This window comes from Protopterus annectens, chromosome 3.part0 (genome assembly GCF_019279795.1).
Source record: "Protopterus annectens isolate FY-2018-M chromosome 3.part0, PAN1.0, whole genome shotgun sequence".
NCBI classification, from domain to species: Eukaryota; Metazoa; Chordata; order Ceratodontiformes; family Protopteridae; genus Protopterus; species Protopterus annectens.
The window spans coordinates 394,341,829-394,360,167 of record NC_056731.1 but is presented as its reverse complement, the minus strand read 5'-3'; the positions used below and the strand labels follow the sequence as shown (position 1 = coordinate 394,360,167).

The 18,339-nt window shown below is 44.0% G+C and overlaps 1 protein-coding gene across 1 annotated transcript in view; it reads left to right on the top strand.

Annotated features, from left to right (window-relative positions):
* Positions 1–18,339, top strand: part of AVL9 (AVL9 cell migration associated) — a 1,171,768-nt gene that overhangs the window by 825,553 nt on the left and 327,876 nt on the right. The window lies entirely within an intron of this gene.

Genomic DNA, 18,339 nt, shown 5'->3' with positions numbered 1-18,339 from the left:
TTGATTCCTTTCAGGTACCAATTTTCTGAGGGTGTGCTTCGGTTATTACAACAGGCCAGAAAACCCACTACAAGAAAATTCTATGGGTAACTGGAAGAGATTTCTGTTTGGTGTCTCAAGCATGACCAGAACCCTTTTTCTGTGGGAATTCCTATGGTCCTTTCTTATTTGTGTGAATTGCTATGTACTGGTTTGGCATACTCTTCTGTTAAAGTTCATTTGTTGTCTATTTCTGCCTGTCTGCCTCTGAGTCCACCTTTGTCTTCTACTTTTGAAGTCAAACATTTCCTAGAAGGAGTCCTTAATATCAGGACCCCAAGAAAGCCTAGTTCTCCTTCTTGGAACCTTAATTTTTTTTCTTGAAAAATTGACTCCGTCCCCTTTTGCCCATGCCTTTTCTTCCCTGCAACATTATACTTAGAAGACTGTATTACCAGTGGCTGTTACTTCTGCCAAGATCTACAAGGTCTCATGGCAGTCCCTCCCTTTTTTGATTTTTCATAAGGGCAAGGTGTCTCTTCATACCAATCCTTCATTTATGCCCAATGTGGTTAATAATTTGTTTTTGAATCAGTCCATTCATCTTCCCTCCTTTTTTTCTTCTCCACAGACTTCTAGTGAGAGGGTCCTACACACCTTGTATTTTCATAGACAGCTCATATATTACTTAGATAAGACAAAATGCATCAGACATTTTTTTTTCTTTTCATGCCAGAAATTTTGGTTTGGCAGTGTCTAAGCAACCCATCTCCTACTATGTTTCTAAAGCCATTAACTTTTGTTGTTCTTTTTATGGCAAGCAGCATTCCATTTCTGTTCAAGCTCATTCTACCAGGGCAGTTGCCTTATCTGGTGCTTTTTTTCAGGAGACCGAATACTAGATCAATTTTGGAAACTGCTCCTTAGTCTTATGGTCACACTTTTACCAAACATTATAAGTTGGATGTCATTTCCAGTGCCAGGGCTATCCAGCATGGGTTTGCAGATGGTTCTTCTCTACCTTCCTCCTTTAGTACTTTCTATTAGCTTTTGTACTCTCCCAAGGGTAAAGAATAGTGCAACAGTGATATGGAAGGACATAGTACAGGTGCGTAAGATCTTACCATTATAATAGATGTCCTACTTCTCATTGTTGTGATGGGCATGTTATTGTTTCTCTGGGGTTGCTCTGGTTCTCCTGGGGCACTTAAGTTCTGAGGATTAGGTGTCCACACATCACATATGTACCTTACACCTTGCCTGGAAGGTGTAAATAATTTTGTTTACTGGCTGGATGTTAGGCTTTCCCAAGGGTAAAGAATAGTGCAACAGTGAGAAATAGGACATCTGCTGTTATGCTAAGATCTTACACAACTGTACTTTGTTACGCACTCTGTCAGACCTACTGCTGGTAATTCACTATTTGTGGTATAGCTGTCCTTCAGAAAATGCCAAGGTGAAAATTATTTTCTAAGATCAGTGCTGCATTATGGAATTCATACTCTAGCAACTTAGGATAGTAAACAGTCTATTCTATATTCAGGAAAAAAAATCTAATTTACCAGAAGAAGGAATACAAGTGTAACTATTTCAAAGACATAGTTTAGGAACCTCTCACTTATTCACTGTTGTTTCATTTAAGTATATTCTGGCATGAACAAGGAAAATACAGACAATGCTATGTGACTGTAGTATTACAAGGGTGCACAAATGTGTATATTTACTTGTCAGTAATACTGTGTAGTTAGCTTTACGTCCTTTTTACCATGTTATCTGTGTTGTAAATATTGGATAATTTGTTTGACATTACTTTTTAAATGTCAAGTACCTGTAGTTTTGTTTATGCCTGTTTGCTCATGTCACATCTGAAAAAGGTTCTTAGGCCAGTCTACTCACCTAGTTAACAAAGTTTAATAAATAAGTAAGTAAATGACTACGCAGATTGGGGGAAGTTTTCAAATCCCAGTTTAACAGATTTTCCAGCAAGAGCTAGACCAAATATATGTTTGGTGTGTTCATCATGGGCTTACCTTTAATGCTGTTTTTCTTTGGTTAAACAAACTGTGACCACCACACACCATATACATGGTATTCCACAGAAAATTTGACCCAGTCAGCAGAGACTCTGGTATCTGTCCTTTGATCATGACATTATGTCGTGTAGAAAACCTTTCTGTACTGCACAACTTATCCCTTGTTTTATCTTCAAAGTCCTGTGTTGCATTTGTTCAAGAAGAAGAAATAAGCAATCATTCAAAAAAGATATGTGTGTTATATACGGATCTACTTTAAATAACCAAAGATCAGAACACTGGCATTCATTATCGTGAATCTCATAATAGCAAAACCTTACATACTCGAAACCAAAGCTTTCCCAGGGTAAGTAAACACTTGCCCAAACTTAACCTATATACACTCGGAAGTACTTAAAACCCACCCAGGTGGGGGGCCCCCAGCTATGTATACCAAATCCAGGATTGCACTACATTGGAGAAAAGAGCATATTGGGCAATTGTTTGCTTACCCTGGGAAAGCTTCGGTATTCGGGTATGTAAGGTTTCGGTATTTTCAGACTTGCGATAATGAACTTCAGTGTTCTGATCTTTGGTTATTTAAAGTAAATTCATATATATATATATATATATATATATATATATATATATATATATATATATATATACATACACACACACACACACACACACACACACACACACACACACACTCAAACACATATGAAGAAGTAAAGAAAGAAAAATAAAATACCTAACAAGATGGCATTCCAACTCAGCCTGTCTCGTCAATAATTTTCTTATCTCTTATCACTAATCCATCAGAGGACTCTAGAAACTTTATTATCTCCTCCACTGAAACCATCACTAACACATTTCTTAACTCTAGCTCTAACCAACAAATTTCTCAAAGTAGTCTACCACCTCAAATGTGCATTTTTGCTAAGTATGCAGCCACCTTCCACTTCTGAGTTGTTTCTGAGAAGGAAGCTAAGAGTATTAAACAGCCTGAAACCCTCCAGCTCTACCTTTAGTGCAGTCAACCCTAAATTCCCTATGAAGGTTACAGACAGATTAGCCAAACCCCTAACTTGTATCTCTTACTTAAAACAAGAATTTGTTCCACCAGCCCTGAAGCATGTTGTCATATCTCTTAAGGTACACAAGCTTAAAACTGGTAAATACTATCAATCTCTACTCTCTGCCCTCTTGCAAAAATGTTTGATAATGTTCTTTATGTACAGCTGTATAAGCACTTTAATAACTATGGACTTCTGTCTGATAGACAGTTTGGCTTCGGAAATTGTTTTAGTGCAACCACCGCTATACTCTCAGCATCTTACATTATTTATAGCAACCTCTTCTTACATCTGATATTTTTGTGTCCATGACGTGCGTTTTAAACAATTGATGTAATGGGATCCTATCTCGCCTACATTCACAACAGATGGGTTCGGAGCCGATCCATCGGCTCCGACTCGGCAACTAATACACTAGCACGAAGTCTCTCATTGGCTGGGCTACTCCCTATCCCAGGATGCACTACACCTGCTTCCCCAGATCTCGTTTGCCGCTTAACAAGCTGGACGTGGTCTCGACTTGGCTGGAGCTAAGTGGTTCTTTTTACCTTATTGGTCCTTGACCTAGGGAATTTTTGTCTATATTAACCAAACAGCTGTTTTAACAGCTATTTCTTACTATTTCTTATTTTTTTTGAGTGCTTGAGTGTTTCCAAAAAATTTAATTTATTCAGTCGGGTAAGGCCCGTTTAAGTTAGAGGGCCTTTGCCCTACCTTTGAGTGCTATTAGGTTTAATTAACTTTTGGTTAGTTTTTTTTCGGGCAAAGCCCGTTTAAATTAGAGGGCTTTGGGCCATTTAACTTGTTTCTAATTGTTGTGAGGTAAACTTTCACCAGTAGTCGCGCCAGTGTGTCTCGCGCTTTTCAGTTGGCGCAGTTTGTCTATAGTGCTATACTTGTTGTGGTAGAGTAAGATTTCCATAGAGTTTTTACTTGTTGTGGCCTGTATCATGTCTAAGGAACAAAAGTCAGGTTTTAAAAAATGCACTCGGTGCAATTATAAAATGTCCATTACAGACAGTCATTCAGTCTGTGTTTATTGTTTGGGGCCGAAACATCTGCAAGAGACTTGTAGCGTCTGTCATGCGTTCTCCTCTAGAGTTCTTCAAGAACGCAAGAACAAGTTAATATTGAAAGGGCTTATCAAACCTTCTTTTGAGGAAGCCTTAGATCTACCTGTTGCTTCCAAAAAGAAAAGATCGTCGGCTCCGACAAGTCCGTCGGAGCCGACTTCTAAAAAGACAAAATTGACCTCTTCTTCCTCGGCTCCACTGACTTCGGGGCCGAGGGTCGAGGTCTGCCTCGATACCTCCTACCTCGGCTCCATTGCCTTGAGCCGCAAGTTGGAGTATCGAGGTGAATCACCTCCATCAGTTCCAATGGCTTGAGCCGGTGGAAGTGAGCAGCTCAGACACTTCCCCCACGGCCCAAAAGAAGGCTCCTTCGGTGCCGATGGTGGTCCATGCTGTGGTGGAGTCGGCGCCGATAGCATTGGAGCCGTTTGAGCCGGTCCCTTCTCTCGGAGCTGAGAGGAAAGTCTTCTCGATTGTCTACCTCCTCTAAATCATCGAGACTTTCAGATTCGGACCTGGATAGGGTTTTACAGAGGCTATTCCAATCTCCAGTGTTTACTAAATTGGTCTCGGCTCCAGCACAGTTAGCTTCGGAGCCGATCCCCCCTCCAACACATTCGATTCCTCCTCCAACCTCCTCGGAGCCGTTGGAGTCGGTGGTGGTGGAGCAAAGCGGGGCCATATGGTCTGAGCAGAGACCCCTTCGAGGTCTCTCGGTTCCGACTGTGCTTCCTACCCTGTCCTCTGGTTCAGGGTTTGGTACTGCGACCTCTTCAGCCGGGCCCGAGGGGAACACTTTGGGATTGGGTGCTTCGGTGCCTAGTCTTCCTCTTGGAGCATCGGCTGCTGGAATTCCCAGTGCCATCGTGGCCTCTAGACCAGTGACCTCCTTGGATTCTGGAGGTCCGGCCTTTGAGGCCATGAGGAGCGCGCTGGCCATGCCTTTGCCGGTTCAGCAAGATTCTACCTCACCGTCCCTAGATTTGGAGACTGGTGCCTCTGTTGTGTTGCAGCTCCCGGCAGCGGGCCCCAGGGCCTGAGGATACCCCCATCGGGGTTCCCTTCTTCGGTGGTCCGTCCGAAACTGCCGGACGAACCCCCACGGAAGAAATTGTGTAAGAGGAAGCACGTAGACTCCCAAGATGAGTCTGTTACATCGGATACTGACCTCGATGATGCAGAAGGGTCCCCCAAATCATCTTCGGATGATATCTCCTTCTCAGATATCTTGGAGATTCTGAGACAGAGAGGTGACTGGCAAGCCAAAACCCCTTCAGCTGAGGAGTCAGTCTTCCTCAAGGCCTTTGGGGCCCAGCCTTCCGCCTCCTGGGTGTCTCCGCCCTTGATGAACTCCTTGATTTGGTTTCTCGAAGGGCGTGGGAACACCCTGATTCTGTGGAACCGGTGCCTGTGAGGCCCAATAAATTTTTTTCAGCCCCCCCCCCCCCAGAAGGAGTTTCTCACAAAGGGTGTGCCTGTAGATGCTTTGGTGGTGGCTTCTGCCACACAGCAGGACGTGGCAGAGGCTTCAACGTCTGTTCATCCTCCTAATAAGGATTCTAGGAGTATGGATAGGTACGGGAAGCGTACCCTGTCTTCAGCGGCCTTTGCCTTACGGTTCCTGAACTACTTATGTCATTTTACGAGGCTCCAAAGGGATCTTCTCAAAGAGCTAAATGACTCTCTTGTTGGTAACCTACCTGAGGCGCTGGCCCCGACTGTTGGCGCACAGATGACTACCCTCCTTTCTATTGTTAACTCGTCCATGAGGCTCATTTCATATTTATTTTATTTATTTTATTTTTTTTTTTATTTTATTTTATTTTACATTTGTTGACCGGGCTAGTCTAGCTGGATATATGTCCATTTTCAGTAGAGGCCCGGGGAGAAAAGCTCCAAATCAGAGGAATTAAAACAGAGACATAAGAAAGGCACAAATTATTACAACATACAAAGATATAGTCAGAGGAAGTTTAACAGTAAACATATGGAGATTAAATGGTTGTTATTACAAACAAGAATAAAGCAATCAAACAGGTTAAACATATTGGTTAGAAATGTGGCAAACTAGGAAAAGGAGATCAAGCTTAGCTTCATTATGGGTAGAGGATTGGGTGGGTATAGGGCGATTGCTATTAGTCTGGATTAGAGCAGGGGCATAACCATTGGGACTTTAGGAAATCTTTGAGGTGTTTTTTAAATTGGTGAGGAGAGGTCATATGCCTTAGGTTGTTTGGGAGGGCATTCCAGGATTTGCCAATGGAATTAGCATAGAGTGCTTCACCTCCCGAGTTGTAGGATTTAATGGTCTGAACAAGTAGGCTGTTTGATGACCGCAGGGATATAAGGTTGGAGTAGGGGGTGAATATTTTATTCAGTGAGGGATTCTTTCTGGGTGGTTGATCGTTTTGAAAACCTCAGTAAGTTTGTTTAGTTTGAAAATGTTGGGCAGCTCTAGCCATTCCAATGTCCTTAGATTTTGGCAGTGATGGGTGCGATAGGGCATACCTGTAATGAATCTGGCTATATGGTTGTAGGTTGTAGATAGTTTGTTGAGTTCTCTCTTGTTAAGGAAGGAAAATACTGGGGATGCATAAAGGAGTGTGGAGAGAAGATGGGTCCTGGCAATAGTTAGTTTGGTGTGTGGAGTTAGGAAGTTCTTAATTCTATACATAGACCCAAGTTTCATGTTGACTGACTTGATAGTCAAACTAACATGGGTATCAAATTTAAGCTTGTTATCAATGGTCACCCTAATAGTTTAGTGTAGGAGACAGGTTCGATTATGGTCCCATTGTAAGAAGATACATGGAAGGGTGGGCTGTTGGAACTAGGTGGTTCTTTTCCTTGGGAGGGAATTGATGTGGGGAAAATTAGAAGTAATTTGGTTTTGGTTGGGTTAAGTAAAAGCTTTAGTTCTGAGAACCACTGTTCGACTATGGAGAAGCAATTTTGGGTAGCAATTTGTAGTTTTGGGAGGGAAACATCCGAGCAGATTAGGGTGGAATCGTCTGCGTATTGAATACATGTGGCTTTGGGAATGATCGAGTGTAGACCATTTATAAATAGGGAAAAGAGGAGGGGACCAAGGATAGATCCTTGGGGAACGCCAATGTTAGTTGGAAGTAGGTCTGATAGAGTGTTTTGCCACTGGACTGCCTGTTGCCTACAAGAGAGGTAGTCATTAAACCAGTTTATGGTTGGTTTGCTAAGTTGAAAGTTTTCCAGAGTGTGAATCAACTGTTTGTGATTGACCATATCGAAAGCTTTTGATAGATCTAGAAATAGCGCAGAGGTTATAAGTTTATTGTTGCGGTTTTGGTTGACTGAGTCAACAAAGGAGAGAAGGGCAGAGGTTGTACTGTGATGGGGGCGAAAGCCATGCTGGGTGTTAGAGAGAAGGTTGTTACGAGAAAGATGGGAAATAAGTTGTTTGTGAACGCAGCGTTCCAAGATCTTGGCTAGCGGAGATAGTATAGCTATTGGTCTGTAGTTAGATGTGTCAGTAGAGGACCCACCTTTATGTAGAGGGATGATATAGGAGATTTTCCAGATTGAAGGAATAGAAGCTTCAGAAATGGACCGGTTGCGGCCGAGGGGGCGAGTAGAGCAGCGGGAACAGGCGTTGCCCTCAGGAGACAAGCCTGGTTACGCTTGTGTTCGTTCGCGGAGGCCTTCAAGTCTTCCTTCGCCGACGCCCCCTTTGATGGGTCATCTTTGTTTGGACCCAAGGTGAAGGGCACACTAACTCGGTGCGAGCAGGAGGGCAAGACTTTGACTGCCATTGGGGCCCGATTTTCCGCTCCTTCTAGGCCTTACCCCAAGGCTCGGAGAGGAGGGAAAATGTGGTTTAGAAAATCTCAAAAGTCTTTCCCTACTCCACCCAGTGATTCCCCCTCCAGAGGCAGGGGGGGGGAATTTTGGAAGACGCCGCCCCAGAGGTGGCAGAGGCCCCCGTAACTCTGGAGACCGCGATTCCTTTCGTGGTTCTTCATACAACCAGCGTTCCTGAGTTGTTGCCCGACTGTGCAACTCCGGAGCCAGTCGGGGGTCGTTTTGCGGCGCACCCACAAGCTTGGGAATCCATAACAAGCGATCAGTGGGTGCTTCGCATTATTACCAGAGGTTATATCATCCCCTTCAACAAACCCCCCCTTCCTTTAAGGGAAATCCCGGACGTACCACCCAGTCAGCGGGATCAGGCAGCATTAGAGGTTTCAAAGCTGCTAGAAAAAGAGCCATCCAGCCTGTCCCCATCGACCAGATCGGATCAGGAACTTACTCAAGATTATTTTGGTACCAAAAGACAGGGGACTTCAGGCCCATTTTGGACCTCAGTTCATTGAATCGTTTCGTAAAGAAGTCCAAATTCCGAATGGTCACTCTTCAATCTATTCTTCCTTTGCTGGAAAAGATGCATGGATGTGCTCCATAGATCTCCAGGACGCTTACTATCACATTCCCATAGCTCAAGAGTCCAGGAGACATTTACGCTTCCTCAGAGTCAGTCATTTCCAATTCCAAGCACTGCCCTTTGGTCTCACCACAGCCCCCAGGGTGTTCACCAAGTGTCTGGCAGTGGTAACTGCTCACCTGAGAAGTCTGGGATTCCAGGTGTTTCCTTATCTAGACGACTGGCTCCTTACTGCCACCTCCGAGCATCTACTACTCCAAGCGCTCAGAGCCACGTTCACCTTGGGCCGTTTCTTAGGGATCACGCTCAATTTGCAAAAATCTGTACTACAGCCATCTCAGCGTATTACTTTCATAGGCGCAGACTTAGACACAAAAGAATGCGCCTTTTACCGGCAGCAAGAATTCAGGTCCTACAAGATCAAGTCAAATCCTGTCTTCCCTACTAAGAGCCCTGGCCCATCGGATCCTACAACTGTTGGGCTCGATGGCGTCAACCATACTTTTAGTTCCCTTGGCCAGACTTCACATGCGAATTTTACAATGGCTACTGTCGGTTCAATGGTCTTATCAGGAACTTCCCTTGAACCACTTAATCATAATCACGGAAAGTTGCCGTCGAGATCTGCATTGGTGGCTTCTCCAATCAAATCTCGACCAGGGGCGACCCCTTATACCTCAACGTCCCGTTGCCACTGTGACTACGGACGTCTCCCAGGTAGGGTGGGGGGGGGTCATTACCTGGACAGGTCGGTCCAAGGCACATGGCAGATCCAGGAAACGCATTTGCATATCAATGTCCTGGAGATGAGAGCGGTACTATTGGTACTCCAAGCTCTCCATCACGCTCTCCCACAGGGCCCGATTACTATCCTATCCGACATGTCGGTGGTGTGGTACATAAACAAGCAAGGTGGAACCAGGTCTTACCCACTATGCAGAGAAGCCATGAGACTTTGGCACTGGGCGGTAGCTACCAACCGCTTTCTAATGGCAACGCACATACCGGGGAAGTCCAATGTGATTGCGGACAGATTAAGCAGGACCATTCTTTTACCCCACGAGTGGTCCCTCAACCAGGGTATAGCTGCGAAAATCTTCGACAGATGGGGTCTTCCTTGCTGCGACCTGTTTGCCAGCCCTCACAATGCCAAATGCAGAGAGTTCTTCACACTGTTCCCTTCTCAGGGACAGATTCCCAGGGACGCTCTGACTCACATTTGGCCCCCCGGTCTTCTACGCCTTCCCTCCGTTCCCCCTCCTACCGAGGGTGATACAGAAGGCCATTTACATGGAGAGCGAGATGATTTTGATTGCCCCGCACTGGCCTCGTCAAGTTTGGTTTCCTTTCCTACAGAGGCATGCGATAGAAGGTCCATGGTTTCTGGATCCGGTGCCAGACCTGTTGACTCATCAGTCAGGACAGTTTCATCCGTCTCTCAGGTCCCTGAAGTTGGCAGCATGGTTACTCCACTTCCATCCTTAGTCCGAGACAATGCTCTTTCGCCGGACGTGGTTCACATACTGTCTTCTTCTCATAAACCTTCCACCATCAAACGTTATTCCAGTAAATGGAAAAGGTTTGCCTTCTGGGCTCAAGAACGGGGTATAGATCCTCTCACTGCACCAGTATCGGAGGTTCTGAATTTCCTGGCCTCCCTTTTTCAGTCGGGCTCTTCAGTTTCTACCATTAAGGTTCAGCTAGCGGCGATCTCTAATTTTCATGCTTCATTTGAACCTTCATTGATGTCTCACAAACTTTGTAAGGCTTTCCTTAAAGGGGCTTGGCTCCTTAGGCCTCCTTTATCTCATCCTGTCCCCTTGGGATTTGAATATGGTTCTTGCTGCCCTAACTGCCCGTCCTTTCAACCAGCTGCTACCTGTGATTTAAAATTTCTGTCTTGGAAAACGGCCTTTTAGTAGCCATAACGTCTGCTAGGCGAGTTTCAGAACTTCAAGCTCTTTGTTCTGATCCTCCCTATTTGATTTTTCACAAGCATAGAGTTTCATTGAAATTAAACCCTGCATTTATACCAAAAGTGGCCTCCTCTTTCTGTATTCAACAAACTATAGAACTCCTGTCTTTTTCCAGAATTCTCTAATAACGCAGAATATACTTTGCATCAATTGGACGTACATAGACAACTGCTTTTATTTGAATAGAACCGCTCAAACGCTGAAATCAAATCAATTGTTTGTTTCCTTTGCAGTGAACAAATTGGGTCAACCAGTAACAAAACCTCCATATCTAAATGGATTAAAGATTGTATCATTTTTATTTATTCACAGGCTAACAAAGACCTTCCCTTTCCAGTCAAGGCTCATTCTACCAGGGCAATGGCTACTTCGTAGCTTTTCACTCCAAGTTATCAATAGATGATATTTGTGCTGCAGCAACCTGGACTTCTCCGCACACTTTCATTTCTCATTACAAATTGGATGTGGTTTCTCGAGGCAGAGCTTCCTTTGGTTCCACAGTTCTCAGGAGTGTGTTCCAATGAGCCACCCGGGATGTAGGTGCTAGGGACGCTGTCCCATCTGTTGTGAATGTAGGCGAGATAGGATCCCATTACATCTTTTAGTTATGTACTTACCATAACTTCGGATGTATGGGATCCATCTCACCTACATTCATAAGTACCCACCCTCCTTCCCCCTTCCATTCGGATTTAGAGGAGCTGTAGTCCCTTTTTTCTTGGCGATCTTTCTTGAAGAACTTTAGTTGGTTATAGTGACTACTAGTTTTTCTGTGTTTGCATGGATGTATAAAAGCGAACAAACAAGATCTGGGGAAGCAGGTGTAGTGCATCCTGGGATAGGGAGTAGCCCAGCCAATGAGAGACTTCGTGCTAGTGTATTAGTTGCCGAGTCGGAGCCGATGGATCGGCTCCGAACCCATCTGTTGTGAATGTAGGCGAGATGGATCCCATACATCCGAAGTTATGGTAAGTACATAACTAAAAGATCACAACATACTGCTTGCAACGCTACAAAAATTCAACTTGAGAAAAAAATGCCATTACCTGGATGTTCATCGTGTTACCCTGCTGCAGTCATCACACTTGGGTTAGCCATCAGGCGGTCCCGCAGTCGGCCTGAGTTCCAAAGTCTTGGTCCGGCGTCGGTTGCTGTCGCTTCTTCCCTGATGTCAGTGCACAAGGGGTATACAAGAGGCATCCGACACCATTTTCTTCAGTCTTTCTTGCCGCGCTGTGCCCGAAGCAGAAGCAGTTCGCAAGTGCCGGTCGGCTGACACCTGAGATTTTCAAATCGAATTTCAGTCCGAAGTCTTCAATAAAGCTAAGTACCCCATTGGGGAACCTTTTCTTGCCCCAGTCTGATGTCAGAAAAAGTTAACAATTGCATTTCTTGTGGGAAGCAAATACCTCATAAGGACTTCCATTCTTATTGTGTTCCTTGCCTAGGCCCAGACCATGACATCACAGGTTGTCGGTTTTGTGCTAGGTTTAATAAACGAACTATCAAACGCCGTTTTGATTTCGCACGACATTACTTTGGTAGGAAATTTAATTATATCATGCCATCGGAGCAGCCGATGACCGGCATGCATAAAAAACGCAAGGATAAGGACAGGCAGCCTAGGAACAAGCCAGACTCCGAGGTCTCTGCTGGGCCTGTCGCCGGTTCTCCGGTTTTCAGTGAGGCGCCTACGCAGCCCCTGACGACCGCAGAATTGGAACCCCAGACAGCTGCAGATTCTCAAGCGGAGTGTACTAGGCCGTCGCAGCCATCTTCATTCGGCCCTTCCGACACCGGAGCAGAAGTAGATCCCAGTGCAGTAGAAACACCCTCGTTTGCAGAAGGTGTCTTCAGACCGACTACACTCACCATTGAATCTTATGCTAAGCTTAAAACTCCATTAAAACCAAAAAAGGCTGTATATCAGTCTACAGTTCAAGGCCCCATGCCTAAGAAACAGATGCTTAAGATGGCTGAAGATTTGATTACCCTAATCGGGGGTTCCCATCCCCCTCCAGATAAAAGACCAAGACAAGAGGAGGATTATGCTTCCTCTGACCAGGTTTCAGTTTCCTCAGATTCTTCTGAAGAACAGGATTACACTTTTCCCCCTTATGAAGACTCTGATGCTGAAGACTTTATTCCCTCAGCATCTCCCCCTGAAGACTACTCCTTTAGGGAAACTTTACATACCATGAGGGAACATTTCCACTGGGAAGGCCAGGACTACTCTGATTCTAAGAAAAGGCTCCAAGAGTTCCTTTTACTACCCCAGCACAGACCACTTGCTATCCCTCCAGTTTTAGACTTTGTGGATGATGTTTACTTGGAGACTAGTCTAAATCCAGACTCTCTACCTGCTGCTCCAGCCAAACCAGACAGGTACTACAGAGTACCTGACTCGCACAAATTCCTTTATAAAAGCCCTGTGGCTGACCCAGAAACAATTTCCCATGGTCCCAAAGGGGCTAAAGCTTCTATGACTAAAAATCCTGTGCCCTCTGAAAGGGATTCCAGAGCCCTAGATAGATGGGGAAAGAAGATATACACCTCAGCTACTCTGGCTATGAGAGCATTAAATTGTCAGTTTTACATGCTGAAATATCAGCAATTCCTAATGTCTCAATTAAAACAAAAAATGAGCACACATTGTGAACAGTCTGAATTCAAGGAAATGCAGGATCTGTTGCATGCAGCTGAACAGGTGGGTAAACATACTTTACAATGTGGATTTGATTAATTGGAAGCTTCCTGTAGAGCAGCTGTTACTGGGTCTGTCATACGTAGACATGCCTGGTTAAAAGAACAAACCCTACCTGATCATGTTAAAGCAAAATTATTGGATGCACCTTTACAGCAGGATGTATTATTTGGTGTCAAAGCAGAAGAGGTTTTAAAGAAAATGGAGGATAAGGCAAAGTCTATGCAGACGGTCAAGGATTTTTTTACAGGTACAACCCCCTCGTTTCAGCAGAAATTGGCCAACAAAAAATTGGTCCTTTCCAGCTTCTGACAGATCACAGAGGGGCAAATAAAGACGCCCAAGGGGCAGAGGTCAGTCACAAGGCCCTTACAAACCTCGCCAATGGGGTACCGCTACCCAGAAAGGAGGAGAAGACAGGCCCCAAGCTAGCAGAAGACAAACACAATGACTCAGTCCTCGAACTACCAAGCAAATCTCTCTTGGCAGCTCCCTTGGGAGGAAAATTAGCATTCTTTGCAGACAACTGGCACATCATCACAAAAGACAAATGGGTCCTAAACATTGTCTCACAAGGATACAGATACCACTTTCATACCTTGCCAAGGATAAAAGGAATGCCAAACCTGCCACCAAATCAATGGGCAGAGGCACAAAAACAAATTACAGCTCTCATGGACATGAGAGCCATTGAACAGGTACCTACACAGGAGCAAGGACAAGGATGTTACTCAAGACTCTTTCTAGTCCCAAGAAAAGACAAAGCATGGAGACCCATTCTGGATCTTTCAATTCTGAACTCCTATCTACAAGTACCAAAATTCAAGATGCTGACACTACAGCAGCTTCTTCCCATACTGGGCAAGAATGCTTGTCTAGTAACTTTGGACCTCAAGGAGGCATACCTGCATGTCCCTATCAGACAAAATTGCAGAAGATACCTCCGCTTTATTGCAGCTTCAACCCATTATCAATTCTCTGCACTGCCCTTTGGCTTATCTACTGTGCCCAGGGTCTTCACAAAATGCCTGGCACCAGTAAATGCATACTGCAGACAAAGAGGAATTCAAATATACCCATACCTGGACGACTGCCTTATTCAAGCAGAAAGCAAGGACATTCTTTTAAAGCATCTGGCATTTGTCAAACACCTTCTAAGTTGCCTAGGGTACACAGTAAACGAAAAGAAATCAAAACTAGTGCACTCACAAAACATAATATTCCTGGGTGCCAGCTTGAATACAACGGCCCAGATGGCTTATCTCACGCCAGACAAGCAACAACAGCTGACTCAATACTTCAAAATTATGGCAACAAAGACCCAACTCCCTGCAAGAAAAATTCTGCAAGCCTTGGGATTCATGGCATCTTGCATACTGCTAATACCATTTGCAAAACTGCATATGAGGAAATTACAATGGTACCTGAAAAGTGTATGGACTCAGCACAGCCACAGCTTGGAAACAATGGTACCACTAATTCCCTGCCTTCAACAGGAGTTTCTATGGTGGGCACAGGCATGTCACCTCAACAAGGGTCAGCCTTTCGCCTTACCCACAGCCAGGCAAACTATGACAACAGATGCATCGGGACTATGCCTGGGGAGCACACATGGCAGGACAGTGCATTCAGGGCAAATGGACTACAGATCAAAGGCATTTGCATATCAATCAAAAGGAAATGCTAGCAGTACAGAATGCCCTAACAGCTTTCAAGGACCTCTTACACGCAGGGCAACTAATAATAAAGACGGACAATACCACAGTAATGTGGTACATAAGCAAGGGGGCACACATTCCTACCCTCTATGCAGGCAAGCAATGACCTTGTGGAACACAGCACTGTCTTACCAGGTTCAATTACAAGCACAATTCCTGCCAGGAAAGAAAAACACATTGGCAGACGACCTAAGCAGAAACATTATGGATCCCCACAAGTGGAAACTAGATCCACAAGTATTTGCAATGATAATTCAAAAATGGGGACGTCCAGACATAGATCTGTTTGCCAACCCCCAAAACTACCAACTTCAAAAATTTTGCACAAGGACATTCCATCCACAAGCTTGGAAAGTGGACGCCCTCTCATTCAGTTGGAAAACATTAACAGTGTATGCCTTTCCTCCACTGCCTCTTCTAGCAAAGGTACTGCTGAAAGTCAGATTAGAGGCCACAAATGATACTCATTGCACCAGACTGGCCACGCCAGCACTGGTATCCAATTCTAAGGAACATGGCCCACGGCCCACCATGGATTTTACCACAAATTCCTCACCTGCTCGCACAGCGAGAGAATCAGATTCTACACAGCCAGCTCAAGACTTTAAACCTGGCTGCATGGCAAATTACCTAAACAACCAGCCAACACCTCTAGCCAAAGCTGTTATGGATGTCATTCTGGAGGCCAGGAGGCCCCGCACCAGGAAAACCTATTCAGACAAATGGAAAAGATTTTGAACCTGGAACCAGGCTAAAGGCCAAAATCCCCTTGATCCAAACATTCCTCAGATTCTACAATATTTAACTGAGATGTTGCACAAAGGACTTTCCTTTTCATCTATTAAGATCCACGCCTCAGCAATTTCAGCTCATTACAACATGGATCCTCCTTTATTTTCACATCCACTCCTAAGACAGTACCTCAGAGGGGCTAAGAACATAAGACCGCCAAGGAGAGCACCAACACCTACTTGGGATCTCAATTTTGTTCTGGAAAAGCTTACACTGCCGCCCTTTGAACCAGCTTTTTCAGCTGATTTAAAATTTCTTTCATGGAAAACTGCCCTGCTACTAGCAATAACTTCAGCTAGAAGAGTCTCAGAGCTACAGGCACTAATGGCAGTGGAGCCTTTCCTCATTTTTCATCAAGACAGAGTCTCTCTACGAACTAACCCTTCCTTTATGCCAAAGGTGGTATCCACTGTGGCCCTAAACCAAACCATTTATTTGCCCACCTTTTCCCAAATCCCTAGAACAAAGGAGAAAGACTCCTGCACTCTTTGGACATTCACAGGCAATTACATTACTACTTGGATAAAACTAAGGCTTTCAGAAAATCTGACCAGCTCTTTGTAGCCTATGCTGCAGGATCACAAGGAAAAGCTGTCTCAAAACAGACCATTTCAAAATGGATAGGGCATTGCATACGTTTCTGCTACACGCATCATGGGAAACCGGTACCTGCTAACATTAGGTCCCACTCCACCAGGGCTACAGCTACATCAGCAGCCTTTCTCAGGTGGGTACCAACCAAGGATATTCTGGAAGTTGCAACTTGGAGTTCAGTGCACACCTTCACCAAACACTATCACTTACCTCTATATTCTAAGACCAGAGCTGGTTTTGCCACTGCAGTTTTGCAGGGCCTTCTAGCTTCTTCTAACCCTGTTTAACTCCACCACCCATCCTTAGCTTTGGGATTCAACCCAAGTGTGATGACTGCAGCAGGGTAACACGATGAACATTTTTGTACCTGCCATAAATGTAGATGTTCGAGTGTTCACCCTGCTGCAGTCCAGGTTACCCTCCCTCCATCCGCTCTGAACTAGCTGGACTTATCTATACCACTCTATCCTTTAGAACCTCTGTGGTGTATTTGCTTGTGCCTGAAGGTATTGTTTTATTTTTATATGTATTTTTTATATAGCAATATATATATATATATATATATATATATATATATATATATATATATATATATATATATATTTATATTGCCTACCTATTGGGGGCACCTGACATCTGGGGCAAGAAAAACTGAAGAAAATGGCGTTGGATGCCTCTTATATATACCCCTGGCGCACTGACGTCAGGGAAGAAGTGACAGCAACCGACGCCGGACCAAGACTTTGGAACTCAGGCCGACTGCAGGACCGCCTGACGGCAGGATAACCCAAGTGTGATGACTGCAGCAGGGTGAACACTCGAACATCTACATTTATGGTAGGTACAAAACTGTACTTTCCATAGCTACCTTGACAGGAGGACCTTTCAAGTTTATTTGAACAACCAGCTGTCCACTAATAGAACACTAAAAACAGGTGTCCTGTGAGGCTGTTCTATAGGCCCATTATTGCTTTCATTATTCATTAATGATGTTACTGATGACTTACCTGAATTTAACCCTACATTCTACACAGATATTTTATTACTCTAGGCAAGCATGTGTCCCACAATACTGCAAGCCCCAAGTTCAACAATCTTTCTCTGATTTTCTTCATTAGTCTGAACAAAATAAGCTCCAAATTAACCTCAAAAAAAAAAAAAAATGTTCTGCTTTTTTCCTTGCTTCACAGAGCTTCTCAACTTTTTGCACTATCTCAGACAGTAACAACCATGTTATTCCTGTTGGAATCAAATACAAATTCTTAGATCTGGCTGTACAAACCACACTGATAATGACTAAAGTTCTCTCACAATTAAAATGATACTATAGGATATCACATCTACAGTCTCCTACTGCATGTAAAGCACTGGCCAAAAATGTCCTTCTCTATACTAGAATATTGTCTTCCTACATTCTGCTTGTAATACTAAAATACTATAAATTACTGAGAATAAAATTACTAGAGTTGCTGTAATTGCTAATGGACATGCACTAAAACTGGATACCTATTAATGAAAGGTCTGCTTATCTTCAATGCTCTTTTCTATGTAAAATTCTAAATAATTGCTATTGCCCCCCTCTGAAAAGAAAACTCCCAGTCAGGGAACAGTCCTTCTCCATGTGTTTTCCTCTTAACTCATTATGGCCGAGTGACTTCTCCAGGTGCCTCTGCAGTTACATCCTACTGATGCCTCTAGGCATCATATATACTTTGTTCATATATGCATCAATAATTCCAAAGCCGTGCAGCATACAGAGTATTTAAGGATTCATCTTAAAGTTTACACAATGACAAACGCAGCTGTATTGATTGTTGACCCTCGTCTAGTGCAGCTAAAGAGATACTAATTGTTATTGTATAATATTTATTTATATTGTAATACATTTCATATTTTTTAAATACCTCGACAACCATGTAGCACAGGCAGAACTGCTTAGCCTCATGTGAAAACTCTCAGCTGGATGAGCAAAATATTACCAGTAGTAGGTGTTTTTTT